Source organism: Callospermophilus lateralis, chromosome 1 (assembly GCF_048772815.1).
Source record: "Callospermophilus lateralis isolate mCalLat2 chromosome 1, mCalLat2.hap1, whole genome shotgun sequence".
NCBI classification, from domain to species: Eukaryota; Metazoa; Chordata; class Mammalia; order Rodentia; family Sciuridae; genus Callospermophilus; species Callospermophilus lateralis.
This window is the reverse complement of record NC_135305.1, coordinates 7,718,412-7,731,504: the sequence shown is the minus strand read 5'-3', so window position 1 is coordinate 7,731,504 and position 13,093 is coordinate 7,718,412. Positions and strand designations below refer to the sequence as shown.

Below are 13,093 nucleotides of genomic sequence, written 5' to 3'. Positions count from 1 at the left end.
CTAGCTGATTGGCTCCTCTGCGGTGATGCTCATTGGGCTGTTTCCCTGCCCTTTCAGGCCACGGAGCTGCTCATTGGGGGACTTTTTTGGCTCCGCCCACGTGACCCAGCCAATCGGCCTTAAGAGCAGGAGGATTGTGGGAGGTGGAGAGACTGGTGGTTGGGGGAGTGGCTTGTGGGAAGCCGGTGGTGGCAGTTGACTCTGAGGGTTTTTTCCTGAGGAGCTGTTTTGTTTGGCGTGTGTGGTTCTAAAAATAAAGTTAGTTTCTTTTGACAAGTGGCTCCTGAATTGTGCCCAGCCAGACTGCTGCAATGCAGTGCTGAGAATTGAACCCAGTGCCCCACACATGCTAGGCAAGTGCTCGACCACTGAGCCACAACCCAGCCCCTATCCTCCAATTTTCAAATCTGCTTCCCCTTCCTATTTTTCTCATTATCTTTTTGTTCTACTTTCTGGATCAATTTTCTTTTAATTCTTCTCTTGAATTTTTTATTTCTTTTGTCATATTTTAAACTTCTGAGCCTTCTTTCTTATGCTCTGAAGTCCTTTTGTTGTTTGTATTTCATGCATGCAGTGATCTGAAAGCCACCTCCCCTCAGTGACAGGACTCAGACAGTGGCTCCCATAGCACAACCTCCTCTTTCCTTATCTCTCTGGGGACAGCAATGATTTATGTATATTTTTGATGTTTTCTTGTGTTCCTGATATTGTCTCATTTTCTTTTTCTGGTTGCTTTTTTCTATGTCTTTCCTATTAGAGGTGTTGCCTGGGGATCTTTCAGTATCCATTCAGAACCAATAAGCAACAATTAAGGGAGGGGTGTCTAATGCAGATTGGGTTCTCTGTAAGTATTGGAGGTCCTTGTTGGTCAATGGCTTCATCATAGGGACAGAGACTGATTTTGCATATCACACACGAAAGAGGACTCCAAATGGTATTTCCCATCTCTAGCTAGGGCTGGCAATGGGCTGTGTCGACCAACAGGGGCAGGAGATGGTGAGGGTTTCACAATTTATCATGAGGACTTTGCCTATTCCTCTCTAGAATGTAAGCTCCGTGAGGACAGGGACTTTGTTTCGCCTAGTTCTATAGACGCAATACTGTGCCAGCCGCACTGTATACATTTAACAGACTGACTCCTGTTTTGCATTGAGCACCCATTGCTTATGCTCAGAGTCCTGACCCCCTCTGGGTCATCCTTGCTGGGTTAGCCTCTCTCCTGCCAGAGCAGAAGGGCAGCCTCTCAAGGTTCCTTTGTGGCACAGGGATCTGGGGTCTTTCTGCTTGGGCAATAGTTTCAACCCATGCTCCTGCTTCCAGCTGCCGTGAAGGCCTGCCTGCTGGGCTGCTGCCTCCCGAGCCCTCCTGGGGTTCTTCAGGGGTGGGGGTACTCACTCCTCACCTGGGTCTAGTCATAGGACATTTAGCTTTAAGCTTCCTCCTATCTGTGAAATCAGGCATTACTCCCCAGTTGTGCTGATTTCTGTTATTTAAATTCCCATTCTCGGGCTGGGGATGTGGCTCAAGCGGTGGCGCGCTTACCTGGCATACATTCGGCCCGGGTTCGATCCTCAGCACCACATACAAACAAAGATGTTGTGTCTGCCAAAAACTAAAAATAAATAAATATTTTAAAAAAAAATTCCCATTCTCTTTGTTCTTTCAGCATAAATCCCCTCTAATACAGGAAAACACATAAGTTAATCTTCCTTTTTTTTTTTTTCTTTCTTGGAGATATACCTCCTGGCTCCTGGAATATCTATATTCCTGCTCTTTAAGGATAACATGAAGATTTTTTTTTTTTAAGCAAACAAAAGCATAATATTTACGACAGCTAACTCACCTCAAAGGAAGTTTCAGAGGATATTATTTAGCCAGAAAAGACAAAAGGCATGTTGGATATGCAAGGAAAGAAGAACAATGAAAAAAAAAAATAAATGTGTGTATAAATATAAATGAATACTGATTATATAAAATAACAATAATCATGTCTAATTGAGTTAAAAATACATAGATAATTAAAAAACAATGGTATTACATAGGTTAAGATGGGAGTGAGTAGAATTAAAGTGCTTTAAGATTCTTGAATATCCTGGGAACAGGGTAGAAGTACCTTCACGTTGAATTTTGATGTGCCAAGGATGTTCTGTGACCTCCAGGATAACTATTTTTAGAAGGGTAACAACAACAATAACAAAAGGAAATAACTTTCAAACCAAGAGAGGAAAAAAATAGAATTATAAAAAATAATATATATATTTTTTTTAAATAAGGGGAAAAAAGAACATAGAACAGGGATGTGGTAACCCGTCCTTGAAATACACGAGGACCTTCTCTTGGCAGGTAGCCAGGGAGAGATAGGCCTGGCATTGGGAACGTCCAGTGGCTTTCCCACAGCAATAGTGCCTGATGTGCTGACCTTCCCCTCCACTCTGCCAGGAGGGTTCCTCACAGTAGCTCCGGAAATGGGCGTAACCTGTTAGGAACGGAACAGTCCACCTTTAATCTTTTTTGGAGAAGAACTTTCTATAGAATCTCTTTAATGTTTCCTGATATGAATAAAGTGGGCTCCATGTGTGTATAAATGTGTATATAAATATAAATATAAATGAATACTGATTGTATAAAATAACAATAATAAGGTCTAACTGAGTTTTAAAATACATAGATAATTAAAAAAACAATGGTATTACATAGGTCAAGGTGGGAGTGAGTAGAATTAAAGTGCTTTAAGATTCTTGCAATGTCCTGGGCAGAAGCTCCATCCATCTGATCAGCTTGCCTGTCCTGCCCCCACTTTTGAAACTATTTTCTGTGTTCTGTGTTTTTTTGGCCATTTTATTTCCCTTAGCTTCTATTTCACAGCCAGTTCATTCACCCAGGGGAACCCCATTTCCACGGCAGGCTGAAAAGTGGGCAGGACGCGGGGCGGGGGGGGGGGGGGGCGGGAATGAAGAATCAGGGCTTAGAAGTGGGGGGTCTTTGCGTTACCTCAGTTTTTCGGAAGGCCTCAGCCCTGCAACACTGCCAGCTGCCACAAGTCTGAAGTCCTGGGCTTGTCCACACAGCAAGAAGGTGGTAACTGTGAAGTCGCAGCAGGACAGGGGGTGGCTCAGAGGACAGCATTTGACAGAGGGAAGGCCAGAAAGTCCGGGGTACGGGGACTGGGGATGCGCTCAGTGGTGGAGCACTTACCTCGCATATGTGAGGCCCTGGGCTGACTCCAAGCCCAGGGAGAAAGTACCTGGGACAAACTGCAAATGGTGTCCAAATGGTGTCCCTTCCCAGGCCAGCACCTCTGCCAAGTCCTCAATGCTGGTACACCTGGCCCCAGATAGACATCTTCCCAGGGATGTCACAAGAATGAGGATCCTCCCAGCCCACACAGCCCCAGGGCTCAGCCCTCATCCCTGCTTCCAGGGTCTGTTCACAGAGGGGAGAACCTATAGCCACCAGAGCCAGGGCCCAGGGGCTCAGGCACGGCCAGTATGAGGTGGCCTGAGGCCCCTCTTTCCAGATGGAGTAGAGAATCCTCCTGGCTGGAGGGGCACTGTGCAGCCCTTGGTCCCCCGCCCCTGTGATGACACATGGCACACTACAGAAAGGCCCTGCTGGCTGCGGGGGATACAGAGGAGCATGTTGGAACCTCCTGTGTGGAGCCCTGATTTAGGGCCAGGAGGCCAGGAAGAGAGGGAGCTCACCCCCAGGGCCTGAGAACAAGAACTGTGGCAAGAGATTCCACAAAACCACAGCCTGGCACAAAGGAGACCTCTGTGAGGACGTCGGCGACTGTCCCTTCTTGTTGATCCTTGAGGACCCTTGTTGGGAATCCTCCTGGCCAGGCAGCTTATGGAGTGTGTCCCTCACCCAGACCCTGGAATCTGCCCCTGGTTCTCCTGCCCTGTGTTCCCCCTTGTGGAGCAGAGTGGAGCAGAGCGCTGCTACCCCCAAATACTTTGCAGGGAGTCTCTGTGTGTTTGTTATTTAAAGGTTGACACTTAGCAGCTCCCTACGCTGTGAAAAGCCACAAGAAGCCACACTCTTCTGCTTTTGTTACCCCAGTAATGGGATCAAAACTCCCAGCAGGCGGAGCCCTGCCACCTGCATGGAGACTTGGTTTTGCTAAGGATGGTGGTTGTGGATGTCCCCTGTCCTGGAGGGCGGGGAGAGTGACCACAGAGACACCCAAGTGCCATGTTGTCTGCCACCTCCCAATGCCAAGTTGGGCCCTGGTTTTCTACTGCAGAGCGCATTCTGCAAACTGCTCTGGTTTTCAAGCAATGACGGTTGGATTGGGACTTGTGTTGTTTTCAGCAAACAGACACCATGAGCAGGGTTTGGGACAGCACAGAGGGACAGGCTAGGACGCCCAGGGGTCTCCTCTATCTCTGAGCTAACAGTGCTACTGTAACGCCCCTGTGGTGAGGAGCCCTGTCTGGCATTGGCAGGGCTCCTCCATGTGCAAGCCTGGATGCAGGGCAGCCCCGCCTGGATTGCCCCTTCACTTGGCAATCACCTTGTGGGGATTCCCTATAGGGCTGTGTCGGCTCCACGTCTGAGGTTTGGATACCCAGAGCAATTGGAGCCCTTTCCTGAAAATAAACAGAAAATCTGTTACATATTAAATGGCTGTTTTCTGCATTAGTAGGGTGAGATGAGGTGATAACATACGAATCACAGGCAATGTGTTCCTGGGCAGATTTCCAAGGGTCTGGCATTGTAGTTGTGGCCCCTACCTGCACTGTGCTCTGGCCCAGAGACCCTGCAGGATTCCAGAGGAATCAAGCAAGAAATCAATAGCATCAGATTGTAACCCAGAGTATAAAATAAATATTCATGGTATAAATAAAGGACTGAGTGAATAAATAGGGGACAACAGCTAAGTCTCTTGGGTAAAAGAATTTCAAATAATTTATGCAGATACTTTTATGTGGTTATATAACTTAACTCCTAAGTGTAAACTGTTTGTAGCAACTTCCTTCCAAAGAGTAAAATATGGAAAAAAAAAAAGAAGAAGAAGAATACAATATGGAAAGGAGAAAAATAGTTACTTCACAGCCAGGTGGTTGAGGTTAATATCTGTGTGTTGATAATACCTAAGGATATATACCAACATCAGGAAGAGAGATATATAAACATGAGAATAACCTTATACCATCAGTAACTTCCTCCCCAAACCCATTACTCTAGTCTAATGATAAAAACAATAGACAAATCCAAGTTGTGGAACATTCTATGAAATACCTGAGATGTACCCTTCAAAACTATCAAGGAAGCTGGGTGTGGTGGCGCCTGCCTGTAATCCCAGCGATCTGGGAGGCTGAGGCAGGAGGATCACAAGTCCAGGGTCAGCCTCAGCAACTTGGTGAGATCCTGCTAAGGAAGAATAGAGGTATTTTGGATTAGGCAGAGGGGACCAAAGTGAGGGGAGGGGGTATGGGGGAGGAAGGTAGCAGAATGAATCAGACATTATCACCCTACGTGCACATATGACTACACGACTGGTGGAATTCTTCACCATGCACAGCCAGAAGATGAGAAGTTACACCCCATTTATGTATGAAGTGTCAAAGTGCCTTCTACTGTCATGGATAACTAATTAGAACAAATATATATTTTTTTAATTTAAAAGGTTAAAAAAAAAAACCACATAAAAAGGAGTGGGGATGTTGCTCAGTGGTTGAACACCCTTAGGTTCGATCCCTGGTACCAAACAACAACAACAAAACCCCCCAAGAAAACGAAACAACAAGAACAAAAACCTGTTAAGGACATTACAACTACGAATTTTGAGAACTGTCTCAATCAAGAATACCTAAGGAGACAGGACAACTAGTGGCAATGCAGCACCCTGAGCGGGGAAGAAAGGGCTTCCGTGAACCTGAAGGCAAACTGAACAGAGAATGGAATTCAGTTAATACTGATCTGTCAATATTGGTTCCTTGGGTGTGACAAGTGTACTGTACTAAAAATCCTTAACAAGGGACAACAGTGTGCTTTACTGGCAGCCCTTCCTTGCCTAGCATATGCAAGTCCCTGGGTTCAATTGCCAACATAAAAATAAATAATAAATAAATAAAATGTTAAGCCCCGCATGGTGGCGCAGGCCTGTAATCCCAGTGGCTTGGTAGGATGAGGCAGCAGGATCACGAGTTCAAAGCCAGCCTCAGCAAAAGTGAGGTGCTAAGCAACTCAGTAAGACCCTGTCTCTAAGTCAAATATAAAAAAGGGCTGAGAATGTGGCTCTGCGGTCGAGGGCCCCTGAGTTCAATCCCCAGTACAAAAACAAATAATGTTTATTTATTTTTGGGAAGGAATCAAGGAAGGAATGGGAAGGAATCAAGGAAGAGGTGGATCATTGGGTTGTTGGACTTGGTAGCATGAATGACATTGGCGACTTTGACTCAGTGAGTGTGAAAACAGAAACTCAGAGTGCGTTAGGAGAGAGGGAGGGGAAGGAAATGGCGATGTAGACGGCTGGGTCACAACAGAGAACAGCAGCAGCCCAGGAGGAGGGGGCAAGGAATACGTGCTCCTAGAGCGTCATGGTGTGCACACGAATGACCCCCCCCCCCCCCCCCCAGAGAAGAAAGCTGGTGAGGAAGGAGCAGGAGGAATGGCCAAGGGTGATGTGGCAGGAGGTGGGAGGGAGGAATACAGAGGCCAAAGGAGGTCTTGACTCTCAGTAGGAGCAAGGATATATTCTCCACCCAGGGAAGCAGAATCAGGATGCAAGAGAGTTGGTGGAGTTGATGTGGCAGAGCAGGGGGTCCAATTGGTTAAATATGCAGTGAGGACCCCAGCTGAGGGTGGGGAGTGGAGAGAGTGTTGGAAATTGGGGGGAGGAGAAGCTATGCTGCTGTCATCCAGGAGCTGGGAAGAGCACAGGCTAGAGGAGCGAGGGAGATCCTGGGCAACATGGGATGCCCACAGCAGAGCTGAGCTCATGGCTTGCAGCAAGAGTGCTACTTATCAGGGGTTATGGGCTGCATTGTTTCCCCTAGGACACAATATATGGAGTCCTAACCCCACAGGACCTCAGAGTGTGACTGTATTTCGAGATAGGGTGTTTTCAGAGGTAATTAAGTTAAAACAAGGTCATTAGGCCAGTGAGGTGGTGCACACCTGTAACCCCAGATATTTGGGAGGCTGCTGGGAGAATCCCAAGTTTGAGGCCAGCCTCAGCATCTTAGTGAGATTCTGTCTCAAAATTCTTTAAAAATTGAAAAAAAAAATGTCTGGGGATGCAGTTCAGTGGTAGAGAGCACTTGCCTGGTACATACTGGTCCTGGGTTCCATCTCCAGGACCACACACAGACACAATGTCATTAGGATGGCCCTGATCCAATGTGACCAGTGATTCCCTTATTAATAGAAGAGGAGGTGCGGCACAGACACACAGAGAGAGCTGCGTGGAGACACAGAAGGACGTCAAGCAGAGGGACCCGGGAAGGAGCCAATCTTGATCTCAGACATCGAGCCTCCAGAATTGAAAGAAATTAAAATCCTGTTTTTCAATCCACCCAGTCGGTGACTTTTTGCTATGACAATCCTGGCAAACTAACATACCAGGAGTGTATATTTTTTTTTCCAGTAACAGACCTCGGCTCGCGTCTAGAGTAATAGTGTCATGGGGGTTTTCCCAGGTGGAGTTTTTCCCTTCTAGAACAAGTAGGAGGGACAAGGGAATGACAGCCCAGAATGTTGGGAAGTGGTTAATTTATTTTTAATATTATAAATAAGACTCTAATGAACATGAGTAGATGTTTTTCCCAGTTCTTAGATTGCATCCCTAGGACTGATTCCTAAAAGTGAAAGTACCAGGGTCCAAGGACACCACTCACCAACTTGGCTCACAACTGTTATTCTCAAGGGCCACTCCATCCCTGGTGGTCCCAGTAGGCTAACTCCGCCTCCACGGTACTTGCTGGGTTATGAGGTTCATTCTGCCCCCCACCATCATCCTTACCCAAGTGTAATAATTAGCTTCCAAAAGGCACCAGAAATCCCGAACCAGCAGCCCTTCAGCCTAGGCATCAAGGTATGGGGCTTGAGCTTCAGTTTGAAGAACAGACCCCTCCAGTGGTAGATGCAACCTGATTCGACCAGGCTCTCAAGACATTCCAATTAGACTCTCAAAGGTTGACCCATAATGAGCCAGAATGCCCTTCAGGTTACCTGGGAGACCCAATTAGCCAGCAAGGTTGCTTAGTGAGGCTGCAATCAGAGCAAATGCGATTGATTCTCTTGAGACTATTTTCTCAAGAATAATTCTTGTTCCAAAATATTGTCCTCTCTCTAGAGGACAGAATACATACATCCACAAACCAGAAACCTCACTGGATCCCACTCACCCTCAGTAGATCAATGGGCCTCCTGGACTTATGCATTAATGTTACTGTTAGTGTCTGGGCCCCCTGATCTGCTATGGGAACCAAAATTAAGGGGTGGAGGATATGGAACTTTACATTCTTTTACCAAACAGGCTGATTTCTATTTCAAGTCCCATTCTACTGGACACAATTTTTTTTTTTTTTTTTTTGGTATCAGGGATTGAACCCAGGGGCACTTAACCATGGAGCCACATCCCAGCCTTCTTTAATATTTTATTTAGAGACAGGGTCTTGCTGAGTTGCTTAGGGCTTCGCTAAATTGCTGAGGCTGGGTTTAAACTCTCCATTCTCTTGTCGCATCCTCTTGAGCCACTGGGATTACAGGAATGCACCAACGTGCCCAGCTGGATGGCAGAAATTTAATGATTTAGGTGGGCATGTTGGTGCACAACTGTAATCCTAGTGTCTTGGGAGGCTGAGGCAGGAGTGTAACCGAAAGCTCGGTCCTTGCCCTTGACACCAACCTTCTAATGAAGACAGGGTCTTGAGGAAAAGGAAAAAGAAGTTTATTGCTTTGCTAGCAAAGGAGAAACTCAGAGGAGTCCTGTTCCAAACGCTGTGATTCTGCCCATCCACAAGAACAGGGGGCTTTTATAGAAGTGATTCAGGGAAAATGAGATTCAGGCAGAAAAAATTTAGGGAAAGGAAGATCAGGAAGGAAAATATCAGGGAAAAAAAAGATCAGAGAGGAGAAGTTCAGGGAAAAGAAGATCCGAGAGGAAAGTATCAGGGAAAAGAAGATTGGGAAAAAGAAAAATAAGCATTTGTTATAAAGCCACAAGCCATATACATAGTCAAGTGAATCCCAGTTACAGGAGAATCAAGTTCAAAGCTGCCTCAGCAACTTAGTGGGCCCCTGAACAACTCAGTGAGACCTTGTCTCTAAATAAAATGTAAAAATTGGCTGGGGATGTGGCTCAGTGGTTATGTGCCCCCGGGTTCAATTGCCTGTATGAAAATAATAATAATAATAATAATAATAATAGTAATAATAATAATATAAAAAATGTAATGACTTCACTCTGAGATCCCTCAATGTATCCCACATGCTGCACCAATATTCCAAAGTTGCTTTCAGTGTGCCACAGTGATTGGGGGGAGTGCCCCTGGCCCCCACATTACCCCAACCCCATGTAGGCATGGTCCATCTGGTTTCCTGCTGTCGTGAATCCATGCTGGTCTCATGGCATCTCTTCCTCAGGTGCTCCCATCGGTGCCTAGATGGCGCTGCCACACAAGGACATTAGGTTGCTCCTATGCCTACCATGATTCCCTGAATCCCCTGCTGGAATTTAGAATTTAGAAGCCAAACACTGGCAATTTGCATTCTAGGGTGTCATCTTCTGGTGCTAGAGACAGAAGACCTTCTTGCCTGGTGTCTGTGTCCTCTCCCACTCCCCGGGACTCTCCATCCTTCCCGGAACAGCACCTATTGGACTGAACTCTTAACTGCTTTCCAGAAATTGCCTCCTTTTGACTGCATGGGGCACTGTGAGATAGGTGCTGATTATCCCCAATTTACAAAAAAAAAAAAAAAAAAAAAAAAAAAGATAAAGCTGAGAGAAATTCATTAATCCAGATAGTCTAACACCAGAAACAAAAATTGGGATCATATTGTTATCGAAAGCTTAGTCCTTGTCCCAAATGCCAATCTAACAACAAGGATGTGGTTTTGAGGAAAAGAAATAGAAGGTTTATTGCTTTGCTAGCAAAGGAGAAACACAGGAGACTCCTGTCCCAGAGGCTGACTCTGTCCTTCAGCAGGAACAGGGGGCTTTTCAAGAGGTGATTCCAAGGCTGCATTCCTCCTCTTCTCTGTTGGAGTTGTGATTTGCTTGTTAATTTGGGAGAGTCATTTCTGAGATCTTTTGGTGCCATCCCCAAAGTCTGGATGACTTTGTTCCTATGGTGGGTGTATGCTCAGGGACAGATAACTCTGCCTAGGATAAGGAAGAAAGGTGACCCTGTTTCCTTGAGATTAGAAACAGGGAGAGATTAGGAAGGAGCAGGAGAAAGGAAGAGAAAGAAATGTGTCCATTTAAAAAATCAGTCTCAGTGGCCAAGCAGCAAGGGCTCTATTCAGAGCATAAAGTGGGCCTCTGTTTCAATATTGTAAGAAGTCCTTCCAGAACACAGGGGACAGAGGGGCTCTGCCTGGGTGGCAGTGTTAGGGAAAACATCTACCAGATCCTTCATGTCAGACTCCCTGTCTGTTCTGGAGCTAATAGCTCACCACTCGTTACTTTAGACTGAAAGGCTAAGACACAACTAATTAGACTGACATTTCCATCCAAAGCAATCGCCTGGGTGATTCATAAACATGCTTCTTTGGGTTGCTTCTTCCAGGGTCGATGTTACCCACTGCATGCTGATTCTAGTCTCACTTTCACAGGGTGATGTTATCTTCAAGTGACTTAATCTTCAGGTCCTAGGGGTGTCTCCAAGGAGAGTCCTTGGTGAAGTTGGAGATAAGTACTTTCTTTCTTTTTTAATCTCTGGACAGATGGCCCACCTGGCCAAACAGCAGACTAGCTAGTGCTCATCAGGGGTGTAGACATTTGTCACCTAGCTCTGTGTGGCTATTGAGACCAGTCATGATGCCAGTGAACCAGAAACCTTGGTGGCTAAGAGAAATAAATAAAGTTTCACTATACACCAATATGAAAGTTATTAATGCAAGATCCAAAAGCAAATCAGAACAGCAAAGAAAGTAACATCTTTTAGCTGTGTGGGGTGGCGCACGCCTGCAATCCCAGGGATTTGAAGGTGGAGACAGGAGAATTTCAAGTTCGAGGCCAGCCTCAGCAATTTAGTGAGGGCCCTAAGCAACTTTGTGAGAGCCCGTCTCAAAAAATAAATAAATAAAAAGGGCTGGTGATATGACTCAGTGGTAAAGCACCCCTGGGTTAAATCTCCAGTCTTCCAAAAAAGAAAATAGCACTTTTTAATAGAAGAACATAGGGTCTTCCTATTTTATATGTAATATATATGTGTGTATATAGGAGAAAGAGGTTTTAAAACACTTTTTATTATGGAAAATTTGGTATACACAAAAGAAGTGGTGCCCTGTGTCTAACCAGACCAAATAGTCTTGGTAATGAGACCTAATGTAGTTCAATTTTCAATTGTATTTTTAAAAAATGAATTCTGAATTTACGAAAGTTCACATGATATGATATTCAAAAGGAACAAAAATGTGCAGTGAAAAATCTCCCTTGCATTCATTTCTTGACCATGGAAACTCACGCTGGCCTGTGTCTTTTGTGTTCCTCTGAGGATAATCTGTGTATGTGTTGCTGATGTACATTCCCTCTGGTCTTTCCTGTAAATGTTACCAGAGTGACCCTGAAGACCCAACAAATCAGGTCTGGTCGCTTTCTCCAAAATCCAGACAGAGAGGTCATGGTGAAGAGCATGTAGGGAGTTCAGTCAGTGGAGCTCCAATAAGAAAACCAAGAGACACAGCCCTGTTTTTGAGGAACTGGCAATGACTTCGAGGGTTTACAGAAAGTCAACAAGGGCAAGGGCTGGGATTTTGCATGGTTGGCAGCTTTCGCCAGCAGCTAAAGCCAGTGATCTCCAGCAGGTGTGGTAGGTCCATCATTACCTCAGGATTGATCAGGTTGGGTGAAAGGAGGAGGTTTTTCCCTTAAGAAAGTTACTATTGTATGTGTGTGTGAGCTGGGGTGAGCTTGGACTTATCACAAAACATTTATCATATCAGACTTTGTTCCTGGAATCCAAGGTGACTCAGCTGAAAGAGCCAGATGCAGGGAGGTAGAGATGGCAAGTCTTCAGTCCTGCTTTTAGCCACTCACCAGGAATCTGCAGGCAACAGCACAGTCCTTGCTGCATAAACAGATGGCAGGCACCCTGCACTGCATTATGCTTCTATCACCTGATTTAATTTCATATAAATGGTAGCACTGCATAAATTGGAGGACAGAGACCTGGAGATAAACAACTAGGGGGCACCTGGATTTGAACCAGGGACCTCTTGATCTGCAGTCAAATGCTCTACCCCTGAGCTACACCCCCTACTGGAAGAAATGGCTTCCAGAGCACTCCTTACTGCAGAAGCCACACCCAGGACCTTTGCAGTAATTATAACTGAAAAACCAGCCTCTACCTCAGAGCAAAGCCTGTCCAAGGAAGGGGGCATGACCCTTGTCCTTGGAAAGACCCACAGAGCACTCCTAGGCACATACCCACCCTGCTGAGTTGTTTATCTACAAATAACAGGAGAGATCTGCTGTGCCAGGTGTCCCTGACTCAGTCTGGCTAGGTGAGAACCCATAGCAACCCCCTAGCAGCCACCAATCAGCATGAGACAGGGAAAATACCTGGGATGCCAGATGACCTTCCCAGTAGTTTATGGTGGTTGATAACATGTTGGGAAACCACGTAGTTCAGCACATATTCCCCTCGTGGCTTAAACCAATGAGTTCAAAAGAATCCCCCTCTTTTACTAGCCAATTACCCTTACCCAACTTATTCCTGCCAGTGAATGTGCTAATCATGTTTTAGAATTATTTTATGATTTTCCTGTGGTGTGTGATGATTTGCTAAGAGATGCTATGATGTATGTGAAGTCTCTGTCTTCCCCAAAGAATGTATAAAACTGCTGCAAACCCTGGGCTCGGGGCCTCTCAGCATCACCAGTTGCTGTGTGTGCATGGAGAACTGAGTTAGCTCGCAAT

The 13,093-nt window shown here is 45.7% G+C and overlaps 1 non-coding gene across 1 annotated transcript; it reads right to left on the bottom strand.

Moving 5' to 3' along the window:
- Nucleotides 1–12,359: 12,359 nt before the first annotated feature.
- Trnac-gca (transfer RNA cysteine (anticodon GCA)) lies at nucleotides 12,360–12,431 on the bottom strand. Its single transcript has one exon. It is a non-coding gene; the product is annotated as a tRNA-Cys (tRNA).
- Between the last annotated feature and the right edge of the window lie 662 nt (nucleotides 12,432–13,093).